At 36.2% G+C, this 22,365-nt stretch overlaps 1 protein-coding gene across 1 annotated transcript in view; it reads left to right on the top strand.

The window, feature by feature from the left end:
- Positions 1-600: 600 nt before the first annotated feature.
- Positions 601-22,365, top strand: part of LOC124646103 — a 73,673-nt gene continuing 51,908 nt past the window's right edge. Inside the window, exon 1 of the mRNA XM_047186157.1 lies at positions 601-825. The gene's annotated coding sequence lies outside the window, so the exon portion shown is untranslated. The remainder of the gene's footprint in view (positions 826-22,365) is intronic.

Below are 22,365 nucleotides of genomic sequence, written 5' to 3'. Positions count from 1 at the left end.
TTAAGAAGTTTACAGCTTCGAGTACCGTGCAATCTGACGGAAATATTGATTGGAGTTCACGAGACTTGTGTTTATGTTTCATTATTTAATTGTATTGTTAGGGGAAGTCGCGTGCGCACGCGCCGCACCCTCGCTCTTATCGCACCACGTGATCGCAGTTTGTGTAATAACAATACCTGAACAATCCGATGTATTGTAATTTCGTTAAATTATGTTTTTTGGATCAAAACTTAATTGTAACTTAGTTTGTTCTTTTTTCCGCAATTACAATTATGTATCTATAAAAAATATGTATTTAATTCGTGTATTCAATACAGCACTGCATAAATCCATTGTTGATCGTCTAAACTTCGTTTTGTTCCATTTTAATTAAATTCCGTAATATATAATATGATATTATATTCGTATAACATTAACTTTATAAATTAAAATAATAATATAATTTATAATTTTATTTAACTTTATAAAGTTAAACTACTCAATACATTGGCAAATATCAAATCAAAACAAGACAATAATGATAATGATGCATCTATTAAGCCGAAAGCGTGTATGCAGTGTCGCAGGCGCAGCATCAGGCTGTAGCTCGCGGAGGGAGGCGGGACCGCATTCCGCGGCATTTCGCGGCGAACCTCCGCGCGCGACGCATGTGTCGCGCCGCTCGAAGTACCGCGCGCGTCGATCGATTTATTGTTAAAACACGCTGTGCTAGTGACGTTACTCTTTATTATTTTAAGTGCAATGTGCTATGGAGCTTTTTTATGTGTGAACGCCCCTGAGAGGGCTCTGTAATCAGTGTTCTCTAATTTTGGAAGTTAAACTCAGGTGAGTCTCTATCTCATGTTCCAAGATTGCACCAAGTTTATGGTCTATTGTGATTTTGTTTATTACTTAGCGTAAAATACAATCCGGAGGCCGGAACTGTTTTTACAATGCTTTACTTTATTTTTAACATAGTTTAGGAAGTTCGAATGTTCTTTAAATAATTATGTAGCCTTGTTTGTTGGCCTTTCAAGTTTGTTTAAGAATAGGCTATTAGAATTGCAGAAATAGTCGCTTGTATCCCTTGGTTTAAGATATTTACATACACTTATGCATATTTACAGAAATCCTTGCAAACTTTTCTAGAGTTTACAAATATCATTGACTTGTTCGGTGTCATTGAAGGTTTTGTTTGTAATGTACTTTTTTTCACATTTCAATTCTATTTTAAAGAAGTTTGTAATCTTTTTTAATAAAGCTCTAAAATTTATATTTATCTTGGATGCTGATATTAAATTATCCCGGTTTCTCAATACCACGTGTAAATGATTCATCTTCAGATTGCGACAAACTTTACTCCCTTTCGGTGAATCATTTCGATCCAGATTCCTTAACACAGACCCTTCTTCTCTTTTAGATTCCAAAGCTGTTAACACTTTTTTTGTACCGCTTAACGCTTTAGGTTATTTAAAACCTGTTTTGGAATTTGTATTCATCCCTTTAACACACCCGAGTATTGTTTACGGAATCCCAAGTAAATATCAATTACAATGATAATGGAAGAGGCGTTGGGTGTAAATACCAAGTAAGGCCTCCGCTTTGAATCCTAATAAAATTAATCCTTTAGCAAAGTTTGTATTTTTTGCACTGGCACCTAATTGTTTTACTTGAATCTTCTTCAGTACGAGCAGCTTTAAATTGACATGAGCTTTTTTACAACAAATGGTCTTCATGTTATCTTACCCCTTTTAAGTGGATACTTTAACGCGTGAATTTAGTGTTCCTTAACTCTAAGTAATTTTCTTCTCGGGTGTATTAAATGTGGCTATAAAGAACACTGTTCTTGTTAACACTTACGCAAAGCTGAAATAATTAGCTTTAAACAAAAGCTTTCCAGAAACTTGTTAATTGTTTTAAGGGAAGTACATCAAGGTAAATCAAAGAGTTGATGATAAACAAGTGGCAGTAACTGCAATTGTGATTGCAAATTGTACTGAACTATCGAGTTCAGTAGTAAAGTTAATCGCTGCAGTTTCGATAAGTCTCAGGATAATGAATATGCATTGATTAGGTGCTTCTGATTAGCAATTCGAACTTATTTAAATGTTCTTGGGAATGAATACTGCTCAGAATGTAATTGAACAATAAATCTTGATACTTGTGTTGGTTAATTCCCGAAGTCTTTCGAAATGCTTAACGCGATTATTCTGGGATTCCCGGCTTGGAATAAACAATTCAATAAATAAAGTGATAGGTATGATTAAGAAATAATTCTTGGAATTTCAATTTTAATACAGTTAAGTATACAGTTATGAAACAATATTAGTTTTGAAACTCAAGTGGTCCAGTTGGCTCAGTAGCAAATTATCAACAAGTGTCAAAAACCTCTATGGCAATGTTTTTGCTACGGTTTTTGCTCAAGAAGAACGCAATAATAACTTAACGGGCAGAATTAGCTAACTATTATTGTGTACATCTTTTTTATTTCGTCTTCTCAATTAATATTTTCACATGGTGAAACAGGTACCTATATATTTAAACAAAGAGAAGGAACAAAATGTATGGTTGGACACTTATAAGTAATAAGAGAATTACTTGTACAAGCATCTATATCAGCAGGGATAAGGCGACGACTGTTATGATATAGAATTTCGTCGAGATGGCCTGCCAGTGTTTACTTAGGACCAAAACGTGCACACCTAAGAATTTTAATGTTTAAATACAGGCGACGTGTTTGTCAGCCGCAGGCCGGTCACGCTTCTGAGTGCAACTTGTCCCACATCAAATATTTTTTTGAATCTCTTCTCGGAATTCGCCTTGACACGTCCACCGTGAAGACCGAAGTGGTTTTCTATCAATTATGCTAAATTGTGCTGAGTTTCGCAAAGATTAACAATTCTCGCAATTTCTGCATTCTGCTCCAGTATAGATGGATGTTGCATATATTTTTATGTGGGAACCAGTTGGGACACAATGGTGCTCTGCGCGGCTCTCACGCTCTCTGTGGGTGGTTCTTGCGACATTTCATTCTCGACACTGTCAGCAGCTCGTATTGTCACTGTAAATTGGACCTAGTTCAGCTGTTTAATTGATAACTCGGCTTCTTGACGTTTCATATCAATTATGATTGACAACAATAAATTGGATTGATAATTTTAGAAGGCAAGATTATTAATTTATTGACTGGTTCTGCTATGACTTGATTGTAATTTATTACTTCTCCTTAATATGATACCTATAATGGTTATCCGTTTTCAATTCTGAGATTTAGAAACCTGAAATAGGTACAGTGGTCTACCTATTTCGGGTATTTGACCACTGTAATCATTAATACAGTAACCTGTTTGATTCAGTCTAATAATTTTCGGTGGGGCTTAAGTTCTAGGCAGCATCGATTCTTTGAATTCATTGACATTCTGAATTTAAAAATTTCACTTTATCATACCCGCAGTCGTGAACTTTAAACGATCTACTTAGTAGTTTCTGCGAATTTTACTACCACCATCAAGATTGATCGATGATTCATTTCGTGAATCACCAATTTCTTAATGGGTCGATAGCACACGATTTCTATGCCGTTCAGTTATGAACCAGTCTTAGCAATTATCTGCTTCAGCACATGAAAATCACATGCCTGTAAGTGACAAGCGAAAGTGGCATAAAAATCACTATTTGCACACTGATCGAATAATCCTAACATGCGATATAGCGTGTGGTCAATAAAATATTCTGGAATGTAAAATCGCAATTTGTTCCTCGTTCAATGCTTGCTTATTATTCATTAATACAGTTGCATTCTTAACACCACAGTCGGTATGATTCGAAATATTTGGTGTTACTTTCTCAGTAGCATTTACTTAATTGTCAGAGCTCCCAAGCCTACCGGTACGTAGGTCATCAGGGCGCGGAGCTTCATTCTCATGGCACACTTGTGATGCACAATCAACAGAATTCGTTAGGCGTAAACGACGAACTATGACACAGAATAACAGTTATGACACGCTATTGCAATCGATTATAGCTTTGTTTTACAAGCTGTTATTTAACTGTGTTATGTTTGTATAATTGTTACAATGATGGTCGTGTTTAAAAGAGCGTGAAACGTTGTAGGAGATTCATTATTTTCAAATGCACTTGTAGTTGTACCGGGAGTTTTATTACGGGATTGATTGAATGCAATCCATTCTTCGAAAGTATTTCTTTTCAATTGAAATTCTTTTCCAAATCTCGAATAGCTTCAGGCTCAGTTTATCGTGCATGCACAAAAAATGTTTGATCATTGTAAATATTGAAAGCCGCATTCCTCGTGGCAGCAGTCCGTGACGCCGCACCGGGGAGTTTGTTATCACCGTATATTTAATATTGGAGTGACTTTGAATATTTTTTATTACGTCAATGTCGAGGCGCCGCCGATGCACCCGCTCTTCCGTTCGAACATTCCGACTGGACGTTGCCCTGTTGAAATTGTCTATCACTGTATCAGTAGTACCTACGGTCACGGATTTTGATTTGGATTTCACAGGTTCCAATTTATCGTTTTGAGGAAGGATTTTAGTCTCACCATTCATGTAATTTTCAGTCGTCTCAATTACAATTGCCTGGGAAAGTTCTACAGTTTTAATAGCTGTAATAGAGATGGGATTACTTTCAGATATAAATGCTTTCTCCACAGTTATAATAATGAACAATTCAGATTTCAGTTTTTTGCTTTCATATCGGCGTGAACCAACGTATTTACTGACTAAATACAAGAGGATATAAAATAACAATAGTGTGCGGAGGTTAATGAAGCCTTGAGAAATTCTACCATTTTATGTTACTAATTGGCTTCTAAAACTATTGTCTGAACTTTTAATTTGAAGCCTTCGTTTTGGCTGGACAAATAATTTTATAATATTATTATCTCCTCATATCTTCTTCCAATAAAAACTTAAGACGAATACTCACTTAAAAATATATAAATAAAATAAAAAAAGTTCATAGCAACAATGAACAGTGAACATATCGTCCTTGGAAACCATTTGATATATTTAGAAGTTTATTTAAGCATCGTTGTACCAGCATCCGTTTGCAGTCAAGGCTGAACAACCGGATAGATAACAGTATATTATTAGCTTCCCGGTTAAATATGTAGATAAACGCCGTTGGTCAAACATCGAATTGGGTTAAACCCTTTAGTTAAATTTTGATAGCAGCCGTTTAGAGAACAGATAAGCTGCTATGAGTAGGATTAACAAGTTTCCATTTAGCGTTGGTTAATTAATTAATAACAGGCCTTTCAACAATTATTGACTCTTGTGATGGTAACACACAAGTTGTTATCAATTTCCTTCCGATATTTTTAGTGAGAGGAGTTAAAAATATGCTCGACAAAATTCTACCTAAAGGCATAGAAAATTGTAACTTTACACAATATTTATATCATAATATTTTTGCTTACCGATTATGGCAGACGTGCGGCAAAATCTATTAAAATATTTGCTTCAAGCCATTTTGGGACTATTAAGAGATTATTTACAGTAGTTGTTCGTAAATCTTAATCGACCGATGTTGTTTCATCAGCTCCTTCATGCTTGTTAGGTTATACAATAGAATTGCTTGTCTTAACATTTGCGACAACCTCGCTGAGATGTTCAGCGATAATCACTTTAGATATAGGTACTTGAGTTTTATTCTTATGAAGATTTTCCTTGTCCTCTATAATGACAACAACATATACACGTTCTTCTATGTTTGTAGATTTACTTTTAATAACGTCAGTCCCATCATGCATTTTCATCTCATATGCTCTTATGTTACAATATGACATCATACATGTAGGTAATACAAATCATGTCCTGTTCTAAGTTTAGCGTTTTCATTACTTGCGTAGGAGTAAAATTTCATTGTATTTCGTGGTTAACAAATACGCTTTACCTCTAAAGGCTATCACGGTCAATTTGATCTTTATCTTCAAAGCAAGCGCCTTTATCAGTAAGTGTAGTGTTAGACGTAAGCAAGTCTACCCACTGCTCTAGTTTATTTTCTAAGCAAGCGAATGTTGTTAAAACAAAGCCGCCCACTGAATTATCAATAGCACCATTATTCATTGCTGCTCTAATACGCTTTAAGCCTCTTGAATCTGTAAGTGATGGAGTAATGAACGTATAATTGTAATCAATGAGCAAGACAATGCTTTTAATTGTATTTTGAGTAAGTAGAGCTGAAAGTCGTATCAAGATAAGGTCTTTATCTTAATCCAAAGCCTCAGGAAGTAGGTACGTAAGTATTGTTCTTATAAATGTGACCTTTGCGCAGTCGCAGATTGCAGCCACAGTGGCCAATTAATTATGTTCAGTTGACTCACAATTTGCACAGGTTGAACAGCTGCCTCGGTCAATTAACAGGAAAATATAAGTAGTTGTGTTTGTGAATAATACTTATGCAAGTGACGAAATAAATAAAATAATTAGACAGTAGACACTGATACTGAAACCTGATGAAAAAATTAACATCATGTACATTGACGAGAAGGATACTTTTCTACTACCCATTCTGTATTAAAACAAACGAAACAGCACAAATGAAAATGCAGCAGCTGGCAAGAAACAATTGACCAAAGATCTAACTAAACAAACCATGAATGTATCTTAATTTAAACTTCAACCTATTTCAGAGCACCAATAAACTGTAACATTAATTGTTACATGTCTTAATTCTTTTTAATAAAATGTTGAGTAAAATAAAATTAACAAAACTATTTACAAAACTAAAACTATTTACAAAAACTAAACTATTTACAGTAGCAAACTAAACGCATCAAAATTTCTGGCCAGCTACATTTTATCACCACGCACGTATTTAAACGAGCGACATATTAGGCACCCGGACCGCACCAGCGACTCCTCGCTTCCACGTCGCCGCTGTCACGGCTGCTGCCAGTGCGAATCTGGATATCGAGGCGAACGCACGCCGGTTTTTTGAACACTAACTTTAAGTTATTATAACCGCCATAGCGATTAAACTTTTTAAGGGCGTCATTACCGTTCCCTCGACTATATATCTCGACATATAATAATACTCAGCATATTCAGTGTGTGTGATTTAAACCCCGATTGGGTAAGTGCTATACAATTTTAAATTAGCCAGAAGCTAAGCAAACCATAACGGTTTCTTTCGCTTTGCTTTAGCTGGGTAATCTCTTTATTTGTGTTATCGCTTAACTTTATTTCTATTGCAAGCTTATTATGTGTTTTTGCATAGTAGTTTACCCCACACTTTCTTAATAATGTAATTTTTGCCTACTTGCGTTTTAGTTACCGTTAAAATTTTCAAATTTTGAATTGGCTAAGTAACCGACTTATTGTTATCTCCGTATCTGATAGTGAACATCCACAGCAACACATCTACACTTTTAGCGCTTCCCTATTAAGCGTTGCTGTGGGTGCTCACCGTCTACGGCCAGTGTGTAATGCCTTCGCTTATTGCGCATTACAGGGTTTCACGTACACCTTAAGTCTCCTGCTTCCCCGCGGTGGACTGTAGCGGGTTGACCTTCGAACCCTACACCTACACCTGTACCTGGACCTGATCTCGGCGCGCGGCCACTTGTTCCTGCAGCGACCAGTGACGTCAGGGAAGTGCTAGGCTAGTGAGGAGGTTAATCACTGTAAAACTGTATGTATGGGCTCTAACCCATTGTTTATTTCTGCCGACCGAGCTATACTGTGTTTGTGTGCGGTAAATAAATTGTCCATCTTGCTACCTACCTATTTTTTTATTTAATAACCCCTGGGAGGGATAAAGTAGCGTAGCAGAGGATGAGACCGGGACACTGGCGCCCTTAAACGTGGTAGAAATACAGTTGATTACTCCTCCTCCTTTGGTTGTGGGTTGTGTATGTTAGTGGTTGTCTGTGTAAACGTCTTTTATTTTTTGGTTTTTTCCGTTACTAATGTGTACGTCACAAGCTTTCAATTTCTTTGAGCAGTTAATGTTGGTCATAATTTATTAATCTACCCTACATTAATTTTTATTAATTTAAAGTCGTTTAGTTGCATAGTTTGTGCAAATATTTCTTGCTAATGTTTTTGTCTCGGGCACCTAAAACGACGCTTTCTTAAAATTGTTTTTTTTTTCATTATAATTTTTTTATTGTGTTCACATTTAAATAAATATCATACTAGTATTGTATTATTAGTTAATTAAGGTACAGTACACATTAGTAGCATTTTTTTTTATTTCTTCTGCTTCTTTCTTTTATGATTTTGTTTTTTTTTTTAATTTGATTTTTTTTTTTCGTTAAAAAAAACCAGACGTTCTTAAATTTTAATTGTAACAGAACGGAGAACGTGTTGTTTTTTTTCTCTTTTAATTATTGTTTTTTTTTCTCTTTTAAGCTTTGTTTTTTTTTAGTTTTGTCATTGTTTTTTTTCTTTTAAATTTTTTGTTTTGTGTTGTGAGTAGTAGCGCATGCGTCATTTATCCTTCTGTTTTTAATTGATCTTCAATATGCTTCCTATTAAGTTCCTGTCTCTTCAAAAATCTGAGTTGGAATATGAAGTTCGTATTAGAGGCGCGACTCCTGCACCTTCTGTTGAGGAGTTACGAAAACAAATTATAAAATTATCCCCTGATTTACCTTCAGAATATATATTAGAGTCACCTCTTGACGCAAGACAGGACCTTAAGGGTTGTTTAGAAGTTTTAACGAAAATTCAATTAAATCTTGACGCTAGCGATCCTAGCGTTGCTTCACTATTGCGGACACAGAATATGTTGAATCATTTATACAATCGTGTCGAGAGGATAACGCGTAGTGACGACATTAAAAAGGAATATGATGATATTGTTAGCGGTTATAAAATGTTCTCACAAAAACTTTCTACTTTGTTAGCCAAGAAGCCTTCTACTAGTACTTCTTCGAATGCGGCTAGTGCTAGTTCTGTCAAAGACTCAGTATCTACTGTACCGGAACTACAGAACATGATTTCTGTATCTTGCGATCGTACATCATCCGATTTAAGTAAATTAAAATTTACTGGCAAAACTTGTGTTCGCTCGTTTATACAGCGTGTTGATGAATTTATACTGGCTAGGAATATTTCTCAACAAAAAGTCCTAAGTTTTGCATCTGAAATTTTTCAAGACGATGCCCTTCATTGGTATCGTGCTGTAAAGGACAAAGTTAGTTCTTGGCCTGAATTAGCGCGGTTATTAAAAGAGGACTTTAGTCAAACTGATTATGATTATAGACTCATTTCGGAAATCCGTTCTCGTACTCAGGGAGAACGTGAGAATATTACCATTTACTTGGCAGTTATGAGTGGAATGTTCTCGCGTTTATCCAGCCCTCTTTCGGAAGTAGAACAATTAGAAATTCTCTTGCATAACATCAGACCTTGCTATGCTAGTACATTAGCGGCTGCACCTCAAATCACAACTATAGACACTTTGCGTTCGTTATGTCGTAACTACGAGGCATTTCAGACTCGACTGTCGCAATTTCAAGAGCCTCCTAAGGTTACTTCCGACACGCTTGCTCCTGAATTTGCGTACACTAAGGATGTCCATAAATCTATAAATAAGACTAATAATAGTAGTTACAATAAATATAATCAAAATAATTCAAATAATAATTACAATCAGTATAGGAATAATAATTTTAGTAATAACAATAAATATGTACATGCAATTAACGTGGCTAAAAAGGAACCTTACTGTCCTAGGTGTCGTAATAACACCCACCACATTCGTCAATGCAAGGCTCCACGGGATATCGTTTGTTTTAAATGTGGTATGAAGGATGTGAAGACACCCGACTGCCCTAACTGTAGTAAGACTAAAAATCAAAAAAACTAATTAAGCAGAGTTGTAACAATTTTAGCAAGCAAGACTGGGATGCTTGGCTTGATTTTATAAGAAAATTTTCCTCGTCATACAGAGTTGCTACAATTCTGCTATCAAAACCACTAAATGACTCTAGGCCTTATGTAAATATTAAAATAAATAACATTAATGCTGTTGGGTTACTTGATTCTGGAGCTGCAGTTTCAATTCTGGGAAACAATTCTCATTTACATCTAGTAGACTGCACTTTAAACCAGGATGACCACACTAAAATAATAGCTGCTGGCGGTCAGTCATTAAACACCTTAGGTTCGGTTAATTTGCCAGTTACTTTTGAGGGCCAGTTTCACATTATTAAGGCATATGTTGTTCCCGAAATTGAGACATCAATTATATTAGGAGTGGATTTTTGGCGCGCTTTTCGGATTTGCCCGAACTATATAGGTAGCATCACGATGTCGAACGTCCCATTAGCGGAAATAAAAGATAGTAGCGGTGAACCTTTCATCAACTCCTACGATAATTTGTCGGTGTCACAGAAAGCGATAGCTGATAATGTGATTGCGCAGTTTCGGACTATTTCTACAGAGGAAAAGGGTCTCGGTAGAACAAATTTAATATGCCATCGCATTGACACTGGTGACGTACAACCGATTAGACAGCGTTATTATAGGATGTCCCCCGAAAAGCAGCGCATCTTAATTGAGCAGGTGGACGAAATGCTGTCACTTGACGTTGTCGAACCTTGCGAAAGCGCCTGGTCTTCACCCGTGCTCATTGTTAATAAAAAGAACGGACAGCCGAGGTTCTGTTTAGACAGCAGGAAATTGAATGCAGTGACTAAGCGTGATGCTTACAATTTGCCTTATGTTTCGGAGATATTAGATAACCTTCGCGATGCTAAGTACCTGAGCAGTATCGATTTGTCCAAAGCTTTTTGGCAACTGCCTATAGCGCCAGAAGACCGCGATAAAACCGCATTTTACGTTCCGGGCCGTGGCACTTTTCGTTTTAAAACCACTCCGTTTGGGTTAACGAATGCCCCCGCAACGCAACAACGTCTCATGGATTTATTATTTAGCGACATGGAGTCTAAGACCTTCGCTTATTTGGATGACGTCATCGTAATAAGCTCTAGCTTTGATGAGCATGTTTCTCGTTTGTTGCGGGTTTTGGACAAATTGAGACAGGCAAATTTAACCGTAAACTTCGAAAAGTGTAACTTTTTTCGAAGCGAACTAAAATATCTAGGTTACGTGGTAGATTCTCGTGGTTTACGCACTGATCCGGACAAGGTGGAAGCCATTATTAACTTTCCGACCCCTACCAATAGAAAGGAGTTAAAACGCTTTCTCGGCACTGCTACGTGGTACCGACGTTTCGTCCCTAACTTTAGCACAGTGGCTGGTCCACTTAATAAGCTCACTGCTAACGGGAAAAACGCTCCTTCTTTCAAGTGGTCATCGGAAGCTGACGCGGCTTTTAATTCGTTGAAGGAATGTTTGGTTTCCGCTCCTGTTCTTTCTTGTCCGGACTATTCCAAGCCCTTCGAAGTGCACACCGACGCGAGTAGTTACGGTATTGGTGCTATGCTAACGCAGACTATAGACGGTAAGGAACATCCGATTGCGTACATGAGTAGATCTTTCACCAGTCCTGAGAAGAACTACAGCATAACTGAAAGGGAGACCCTTGCCGTGTTAGCTGCTCTCGAACATTGGCGGTGTTATATAGAAAACGGACAAACATTTACGGTGTACACTGACCACTCCGCGTTAAAATGGTTTCTGTCGTTAGAAAATCCCACAGGACGATTAGCTCGATGGGGGGTAAGACTGTCCTCATTTAATTTTGTTATCAAACACCGTCGAGGTGTCGACAATGTTATTCCTGATGCCTTGTCTAGAGCTTTTCCGGTAAATGCAATATCTCTGGCTAATGCCAACACAGACGACATCTGGTTTAAAAAGATATACAACGGCTGTCTGACTACTCCTTCAAATTATCCTAATTTCACCATTAAAAATAATTCATTATTCCGACTCACAAAAAATATTAACACCCAATTAACTTCAGAATTTGACTGGAAGGAAGTCGTACCTAGCGAGTTCCGTGAAAGCATCATCGCCGAAAACCATTCCGAGCCAACTGGTGGACATCTTGGTATTTTTAAGACTTATCGGCGCTTATTATTAAATTACTACTGGCCAAATATGCACCAGGATGTCGTTAAATATGTAGGTTCCTGCTCGGTTTGCTTATCTTATAAGGCGCAAAATCACACTACATTGGGAGAAATGGGTCGCCCGAAGCAATGTTCGAGACCTTTCCAGATGATCTCAATCGATTTTGTGGGTCCTCTTCCCACTAGTCGGAAGCAAAATTCTTATATATTAGTTATAATGTGCATTTTTTCAAAATTTTGTCTTATTTTCCCAGTGCGTCGCGCTACTGCGGACATAGTTATTAAGATTTTAGAGGATTCTATATTTTTGGTTCACGGAGTTCCACAAACAATCTTCTTGGACAATGGGACACAGTTTATAAGTTCAGCTACTGACGCGCTATTTAAAAAATACAAAATCCCTAACGTTTTTTTCACGCCGAAGTATACACCACAAGTTAACACGGTAGAACGCTACAACAAAACTATTGTAACTAGTTTGTCTACGTTTGTTGGAAACGATCATAGATCCTGGGACACCTCCATCCCCAAGGTTCAGTTCGCGATAAACAATTCCGTAAATGAAGCTACCGGTTATACCCCGTCATTTTTAGTTTACGGTAGGGAAGTAGTTTTATGCGGATCGCACTATACGGACAATGACCTGGGCGATGAAGTGTTATTCCTTCCTCGCGATTTATACGCTGAAAACTTAGGGTGTCTGCGTTCAGTTTTCAATGATGTGCAGGCTTCGTTATGGCATGCACATGAGAAGAATACTGCACACTACAACCTACGTAGGAAGCCGGCGGAGTTTAATGTGGGAGACATAGTTTATAAGCGCGCATTTGTCCTAAGTAACAAGGACAAATATTTTAGTAAAAAGCTTGCACCTAAATTTGTCAAATGCCGTGTAATTGAAAAACGGTCTCCACTTATCTATGTGTTGGAAGATATGTCAGGGAAAAATATAGGTGTCTGGCATATCAAAGATTTTAAAAACACTAAGTCTAGTGGTTAACAGATTTTTTTTACATTTTTTTAAAATGAGTTGAGACAAGTCACCTTAAATTAACATCTTACGACTAGCATTGGTTTTCTGTGCGATAATCACAGATAACTTGTTATAGAAGGTCGCGTCAACATGATTTTATATTGTTGAAGCTATTGTGTAAGAGAGTTTGTTTGATATTATGAAAGGATTTTGATAGTTGATAGTATGAATGTGTAGTGTTAGTAGTAAACTATAGACGAGTTTTTTTTTGAGAAAAAAACTCTTTCTGAAACGAGGGGGGTAATGTAACATTAATTGTTACATGTCTTAATTCTTTTTAATAAAATGTTGAGTAAAATAAAATTAACAAAACTATTTACAAAACTAAAACTATTTACAAAAACTAAACTATTTACAGTAGCAAACTAAACGCATCAAAATTTCTGGCCAGCTACATTTTATCACCACGCACGTATTTAAACGAGCGACATATTAGGCACCCGGACCGCACCAGCGACTCCTCGCTTCCACGTCGCCGCTGTCACGGCTGCTGCCAGTGCGAATCTGGATATCGAGGCGAACGCACGCCGGTTTTTTGAACACTAACTTTAAGTTATTATAACCGCCATAGCGATTAAACTTTTTAAGGGCGTCATTACCGTTCCCTCGACTATATATCTCGACATATAATAATACTCAGCATATTCAGTGTGTGTGATTTAAACCCCGATTGGGTAAGTGCTATACAATTTTAAATTAGCCAGAAGCTAAGCAAACCATAACGGTTTCTTTCGCTTTGCTTTAGCTGGGTAATCTCTTTATTTGTGTTATCGCTTAACTTTATTTCTATTGCAAGCTTATTATGTGTTTTTGCATAGTAGTTTACCCCACACTTTCTTAATAATGTAATTTTTGCCTACTTGCGTTTTAGTTACCGTTAAAATTTTCAAATTTTGAATTGGCTAAGTAACCGACTTATTGTTATCTCCGTATCTGATAGTGAACATCCACAGCAACACATCTACACTTTTAGCGCTTCCCTATTAAGCGTTGCTGTGGGTGCTCACCGTCTACGGCCAGTGTGTAATGCCTTCGCTTATTGCGCATTACAGGGTTTCACGTACACCTTAAGTCTCCTGCTTCCCCGCGGTGGACTGTAGCGGGTTGACCTTCGAACCCTACACCTACACCTGTACCTGGACCTGATCTCGGCGCGCGGCCACTTGTTCCTGCAGCGACCAGTGACGTCAGGGAAGTGCTAGGCTAGTGAGGAGGTTAATCACTGTAAAACTGTATGTATGGGCTCTAACCCATTGTTTATTTCTGCCGACCGAGCTATACTGTGTTTGTGTGCGGTAAATAAATTGTCCATCTTGCTACCTACCTATTTTTTTATTTAATAACCCCTGGGAGGGATAAAGTAGCGTAGCAGAGGATGAGACCGGGACAAAACGTTATTCAAATAAAGTAATTACACTGACAGTTCTAAGTTTAGATTATCTGAATTAAACAAGCGAGTGTTGAGATAGCCATCAGCCGTGGCGCCACATTCATTTGTTACGAGGATAAGCCCAACGGGTACATGATCAAGTGCCCTAACTCTCCCCCGTCGTGAAACAGTGGGGAACTCCCTGGAAGACAAGCTTAATGGGCTGAGACAATATGTGGGTTTAACATGCAAAAAATAGGTCATTATTATTACAAATTGGAGTTTGCAAGCACTACTACAGCCCCACTATGTTAATCTCAACATTTGCAGTACGTTAGTGGGCTGCTCTTTTATCCAAAATCAAATTACCTTCGCCCAAAAGAGCAATCATAATGCACAGTTGTCAGCGTTGAAGGAAAGATTGTACTAAACTACTAAAGCGTAGTACTGTAGGGTCAGATAGCGATCTCGTGGCGCCGAGTTCATTTGTCTCAATTGGTAGCAGCTGCCAGCCGACCCCACTGAGGAAGGATTCATTACTCAACGTCTTCCTATGCTCAGAGATTCCTGAGGTACTCACTACTCACTCCTCATTTGGTAATTGAGAGTGTCACACAACCTGAGTTACAACCTGTGGAAGACGCTTAACAAGGAAATAACGACATAGTTACAGTACTTCGTCATATAATTTTGCCACTCTGAAGTCAGCTATTTGAAGACTTGCGCATGTGCAGTAATGTTCATATATTTTGACAAGCGTTATTAGCTTCGGAGCAAGTCATTTGTTGGAATCTGTAACATCAGTCTAAATCAAGATTGTAAATTCAGTTTCTATTCCATGAAAAAGTTAGAGAGAGTCGACTTATGACCCATAACTATAAAAACGATGAATTCAATATTAATGGTAATGCAGAAATTGATTCAATTGAAGCAAATGATGCGAAAATCGATTGCATTCGAACAAAAAATGGTTATCGTTATACCATTCAATAAAGGAGAAAAAGAAAGCTGGTATCGATAATAGAATTAGCTTCTGCAGTCATAAATATAGCTTCAAGTAGCAATCAATAGTAGAAAAAGGCGGTGATCTATTTGTAAAACAGCGTGCAATGTAAATAGTCGCGGCGTGTTCATGCGTACACGCGTCGCATTCCCACCGCTTGCGTGACTTTGTCATATACATATGTCATGGATTTCCACTTGTTTACTATGTCAAATATGCACTGTTCCTTTGGAAATGAAGTTTTTAACATTTTTCTATTTGTTTTTTCTGTATGACATAGCTTATAAGAAACATTGTAAATGAAGTTTTTTTTTTAATAAAGTAATCAGTGTGAGGCATCCTATGTGACACCGAATTGTGTCACAAATGACGATGAATTATGACCGTTGTACTTTTCCTAACATCGAACCGAAACTATCCCTATCTTATCACTTGGAACTTAGTAAACAAATAATTATTCTTATCAATGCTCTTCATTGCACAACGTTAGATAGTATTTATTATTCTTTTGTTTGTCTTCATTTCTTTGGACTTCGTTATTGATTTCTTTATACGCAGTTTAAATTTTACGACCATGTGCTACAAATTTTGAAGGGATACGACCTTTTCTAAGTGTAAGCAGTAGTACTTAAGTGTCTGTTTGTAACTTAAAGCTAAGCTTAGTGCCTGTAGGAATGCAATGTTTCACAAGCACTTACGCTAACTGCAAAAGGAGATCGTGATATTGTATTCGTATATTTTACTGTCTACAGTTGCAGTTAACAATTTGCTTGTTGCCAGTTGCTTTTCTAATGTATCTATTGAATTCCTTTAACATATCTTGTTGGTATAGCCTCTTCAGTTTCAAAACTATTTCGGCCACATAGTTCTTATGTTCCTCATAGAAGAGTTGCATTATACCTCCTAGATACTATTATATCATTCATAAAATCAGGGCTTTTTTGGTCATTGATATAATCCTCAACCATCATAATCATTTTCAATGTTTGGTACTACCCAATTGTAATTAACACCAAAAAAAAGTTACGTTATATCAAAACTAAAGTATCAATGTCTTGATTGAAACAAATGAACAAAACTGCGAGCAATTGTGTTAGTAACCGTTATTACCAGAAAGAAGCGGTTCAGACAAAACAAAAGACGCACGACGTGCTTCTGTAACAACAACGAAATTAGCTAATTGAGAGGAATTGGACAGTTTTCAGCGAGACGCGAGCTTTAACTTTGGCACATTTTGGACGCCATCTTAGATTGTATTCCTTGAATAATGTGTATAATAATGGGTATTGGGTTGCCCGGGTAACTGGGTTGAGGAGGTCAGATAGGTCGGTCGCTCCTTGTAAAGCACTGGTACTCAACTACATCTGGTTAGACTGGAAGCCGACCCCAACATTGTTGGGAAAAAGGCTCGGAGGATGAGGATGATATGACTTTTATACAAGACTTATCGTGGTAATAATTTCTGGGATTGAAGCGCTTAAGCAAAGAAATAAACGCTAAAAGGGAGATTTATCATATCAGAAGTTTGTATGATTGTATGTGTAGTACCTACTTTTAAAAAGCTTCTGTTTCCTTTTGAGAATTGAACTTTATTTATACTAAGAAGGGAGTGTATATATATGTACCTACATAATGAATAGGTAATGAATGGATCTATTACGAGTCTAACGTTAATTGCATCAATTAAGGAAATGAACCCTTTACTTTATTACGAACTATTGTAGCATTTAAATTATCTTCAGTAGTTGTATATTCTTTAAACTTTCTAAGATATTTCCTATATTAAACAACCTTTTACAACGTAGGTAAAACGATTTCCTTTATTACATCAATTGATATCTTTTATCACAAAATTATCAGTGTTCAGTGAAAGTATAAGTTTAATACATTGTAAAGTTCTGCGAATGACTTCGTAATACCATCGTAAGTTACCTGAAACGAGTTCCAAAGAATGCAAAAGTAAGATGGCTGACAAACTTTTTTTATTATTTTTATCGAGCATGGGAATCTTCGCGACAGTTAAAGGTTTTAAGATAATGAGATTTTTTATAATTGATTTTGCTGGGTATTAATAAATAAATAAATTAGTGTAATAAATCCCAAACTGGAGTTGTTTTTTTTTTCAAAAAATAGTTACGTACTTCATAAATGAACGAAAAGGGTAATAAATCAAAACTAATTTTGTGGAGTAATTACACGCTTTTTTTTTAATAAAGAGTTCTAAAGTGTTGACAACTGTTTAGATGATGAAATGTAGGTACAAACCACTATTATTCACATTATATTGGTTTACCGCATTCACTTGTAAAAGAGTTATATTTTATTCACAAATAAAGGAAAATAGGGAAAATACAGTATTTCCCCTCGTTACGCAATAATATGATACGTGTTCACAATCACGTCCTCAGAACTGGGTTTATAATAATAAAGAAAGGTTCAAGCTATATTGCTATGTACAGAACAAGAAACAAGTGATGATGTTACTGCAAAAGCCCTGTTCCTATGATTAACAGTCTGTGTTCAAATCAAAAAATCCGCAATCTCTTTTATACCATCCATACCATCAGTAAATGTTAGTAAGTTATACATTTTTACGTGTATGTTTAACATTTGAGTCACTATTTTTATTTGCTACCTAGCTACGCTAAAAATGAGCAAACAACTGCAAGATGTCGCGTGCTCACTAGAACAAAGGACGATTATATCTTACAACACGATGATAATCGCATAGAAAGTTAAACGCCAAAATTGCACCGTTTTGGCTAAATATAAACCATTATACAGTTTGGAAACAAATATGTGTAATCCTTAATTATTTTTGCTTGAATTTGCATACGAAAATATATACGCAATAAAAATAATAAGTTTTTAAAATACCTACACATTTGCTTATTTAACTGTTTTTTTCTGCTTTTATTAATACTACCAAGGGCTTTACAATTAATTTCAATTCACTTACTTTCTTAATTAATTCTCTTCGCCCTCTTTAATTGCTATTAATAGTGTTCATTAGTCAGAAAGCTAGAATTCCATGTCTATCTAACTAGGTGGGCAGGAACCAATCTACATATTCACAGCTCTATTTATCTGTCTCTTGACAACCTAGACATTGCGTTGAATACTCGTATATCGATCAACTTGACAACTACAGTTGCATAGACTTATGAAGATTTAAGAGGCGTAGACAGTTTGATAGAATTATTATATTTTAGCATTGTGTTAGGTTAGGTTAGGTTAGTTATATATTTAAGAAGGTATTATTTAGAGGAACAAAGTGGGTTTATTATGGCCTTGATATAAAAGTTTGTGAGTAATTAAATATCTAGTGCGAAATATAGTTAGGAACTGTTCTGATTTTTAAAATACTTTTATTGTATCATAAACCGAAATATTTACAGCATGGTGTCTACATCCCACATTTTAAAAGCTGCCTATAATATTTATATTGTATCCGGTCGTTGATGTAATTAAATTGATCTAGTAAATGTCTCAAAACAAACCAGATGTGGTTTGAGTGAAAGTGTCACATGTCTTAATGTGTAATTGATGTCGCTCTGCAATATGCGGGCCTTAACTTCGACCATCTAACCAACAGGACACGCCGGCACTGCCAAAGATAGCCCGCCCGCCCTTTCATAATCTCTTGTACACATGTGTGCTTGTGTTCGTGCGTATACTTCACCATGAGGTCGGAAAGAATTATGATAATCATAGAGGTTCGTGCTTATGTCGGCTCCGGTTTGTTATATGCTCTAAGGAGCACAAGAGTTGGTGTCATGGGCAGTATTTTGTAGCCTGTCGGATTACTACATAGAATTATGACAGGCGTTTTGTGTTTTCGTCATTTCCTTCAGTAGATTAGATAGAGGACGATGTTACTAACTTTGCTGACGAATATTAGGTTTAGATTAAATGTTTTTGTAAAGTAGCTTACTTAATAGAAGTATTTGTAATGGAGCTAGTCTTGCAAGAGTTGTGTCTAGTTTGAAGGGTCATTATTTTCTTGTTTCTTCTGTATAGGTACAGTTTGTCCTTTGCGATAATTGAATGACCTTTTTGCGATCAGATGAAGCCGTATACTTCTTAACCATAAAATAACTATGTATTTTGTCAGACAAACTCAAAGATTTCAAAATCAAATTGCCAGTTAGCATAATAAACGACTTTTGGGCCATTGTTAACACTTTTTTAATAATCGCTGGAAAATCCCACGGAAAGCGATTGCATACTGTCTACGTATTTCTAAATCGGCGCGTCTATTCATTGTCGAAAGCACATACATAGTGCAATTATCCTATAATTTTCTAAATGCTTGATATCGCAACTAGACTGGAAAAATGTTCTCACGCACTTTTCGCGCCAATGAAATGTCAATCCTGTCACATAAAGTCACGCGCAAATATTTCTACGCCGCATATGGAAACGGACGTGGGTATAAATAATAATAGTCGATTAAGTATGTGTTGGAAATTGTAGAAAAACTGAATAGTCTATTGACACTTATGATGGAGTAATTCAGTTTGATAGATAGAGCTTGTACGATTTGAATTTTTATACCTATTTAATATAGAGGAAAGATTGTTTTGTTTTTACACTAAAGGCTCCGAAACTACAGAAACGATTCGGAAAATTCTTTCTTTCTTAGAAAGTTACATTCTTTCCAAGTAGCATAGCCTATATTTTATCGAGCTAGTAGTACCCCCGAGACGCGTGTGAAACCGCGGGAAATCGGCTAGTCGTTTGTAAAAGCCACACATTTTTCAGTATTGAAAGGCAGTATAAAAAGCCTTACTTAACACGTCGTATGCCATGAGACTCCAAGGAAATGTTTAGATTACGTGGAAATTTTCAGTATTGTATGAATGTTATCTAACTTAGCGTTCCACGTCGCGACATCGCTGCCGGTAAACCTAATAACGCTCCTTGATTGGCTATTACTTTAGCAAAATAATTACGAGAATACTTCGCTAAAACTTAATTTATTGGAACGCTTTATGATTATTCTTTTAATTGGCCATTTTAATGATCAAATTCTTGGTTTTTCAATGTTTTACTGCATCCATTTTAGTTTCCAAAATCATGCATAAATCCAACGGCCTATAAAAAAGCATTTTTATTAGTTTTCCGCTAGTTTCCAGGAAGGTAAAGGTTATGAGCTATAAAACTATTATAATGTTTATATTAAAACTGATATTCAAACAATTTTACCGAACACAATAGCCGCACGTCCCTAATAAAAATAAAAAGAGGAACATAAACAAAAAGCAATTCTAATCCCTAGAGAAAACAGTTGAAATTTATACTATAACTATTTTGAATATTGGACAGTGAGATCGGAGATATTTGCACGCGAGCTGAAAACTAATGCTTATTGGCGCGACACTTACAAATGGGACGTCATTCATTGCGTTTTTTGTTGCACCTGACTGATTTAAGCTCCAAGATCATCGACAATGGTTACTGATATATTTAATGTAAGTGATCGAAAACGCATTTTGTATGCAGTGGTCGTGTATAGGCGTCTTGGTATAATTGTTGAGACAGCGAGCGTTTCGCGTGGGGAATTCCTAATAGATCTTAGAATTCCATAGGGTATAGTATCGTAGTATGATATCACGGTATATTTTATAACTTATTGTTGTATGTGTATTTTTATTGTATGACCTTTTTGTACGATGCGGTTTTGAATATAATTACTAGTACATTTATTAGACTTTGCGTTGCCATGTAAACTACGTCATATTTGTCTTTGGTTCTTTATTTTATAAACATGATGATATTGTACAAGTTTCTTTGTAAAAGAAAGGAGTGCTTATTGGTCATTGGATTTTAAAACAACTATAACTAGAATTGTCACAAAGAGATTAGATAGCAATACTTTACCAGTATTGATGTCATGACTACGATTGCATAGCTATTAGAAGGTATAGTCATTGTAAGCTGATATATTTTCTTACATTTTCCCCTTATGATTCAGACTACACATTCTTAGTTACCTACTTAAGTAAATAAAATAATGCAGTTCAAGATATTAGTGTTCAAGCATCGATGGGATTAGACAACGCATCTAGGAACAAGCCTTTCCTCCAGATTCCTTCAATATTTATTCAGTCACTATTTGCCTGACCACGCCATGATTTTAAAAATAAATCAGTTATCATATTTCCCAATAGGTTGCTAAGCTAAAAGATCGATCCCGCATTCGAGTCCCGTTCCATGCAATTCGTATGACACACGTACAGACAGTTTTTTGCGCGTAATATTGGGACGAGACTTCCGTTTATGACCACCACATGAATTATCTATGGCTTTTTAAAGTCACATTAGTTTGACTTTGTCTATGGATTAAGGTCGTTGACCTTACAGCCTCGGTGATGGTAATTAGTGAATGTTATACAACAATAGTACTTTAGAATGACATTAAGTAGGGGCATAAGAACAACTTATTAGGAATGTTCAAACGTAACTTTTTCAGTTTCTTGTATTTTTTTTGGTTATGAGGGAAAATTACTGTTATTTTCATTTTATATGGAGAAAAACTCATTAGTTGTACCTAAAAAATTAAACAGTTTTTTTTTCTATTAACCTAGTTTTTCATAATATAGAAAAGTAATTAAATCCGAAATAAAACATCGTTCTATTACATGTATTTGTTGTAGGAAAACCGTGTGAGCGCAGAAACATAAGAATGTGTGTTACCGCGAAAGTTATAAAATGTCAACTGAAGAAAATCGATTATAGTCGCGATGCGGTTTCTCGACACATTGTTACCACTAGCAAACAAAGACTTACTTTTAGTACCTTTAAAATAAAGTATTGAAGTGCAAACGATTTTAAGTGAAACCATAGAAACATATTTCTCAGTAAATGTAACTTTAGCTTGATTTTTTCAAATAATGCTGTTAATCCATTATATATTTGTAGGTACTTAAACAAAATAAAGAAAACAATACTTAATTCATTTA

This window comes from Helicoverpa zea, chromosome 3 (assembly GCF_022581195.2).
Source record: "Helicoverpa zea isolate HzStark_Cry1AcR chromosome 3, ilHelZeax1.1, whole genome shotgun sequence".
In the NCBI taxonomy this organism is placed as follows: domain Eukaryota; kingdom Metazoa; phylum Arthropoda; class Insecta; order Lepidoptera; family Noctuidae; genus Helicoverpa; species Helicoverpa zea.
The sequence above is the reverse complement of the archived record's forward strand: the minus strand, read 5'-3'. Positions and strand labels throughout refer to the sequence as shown.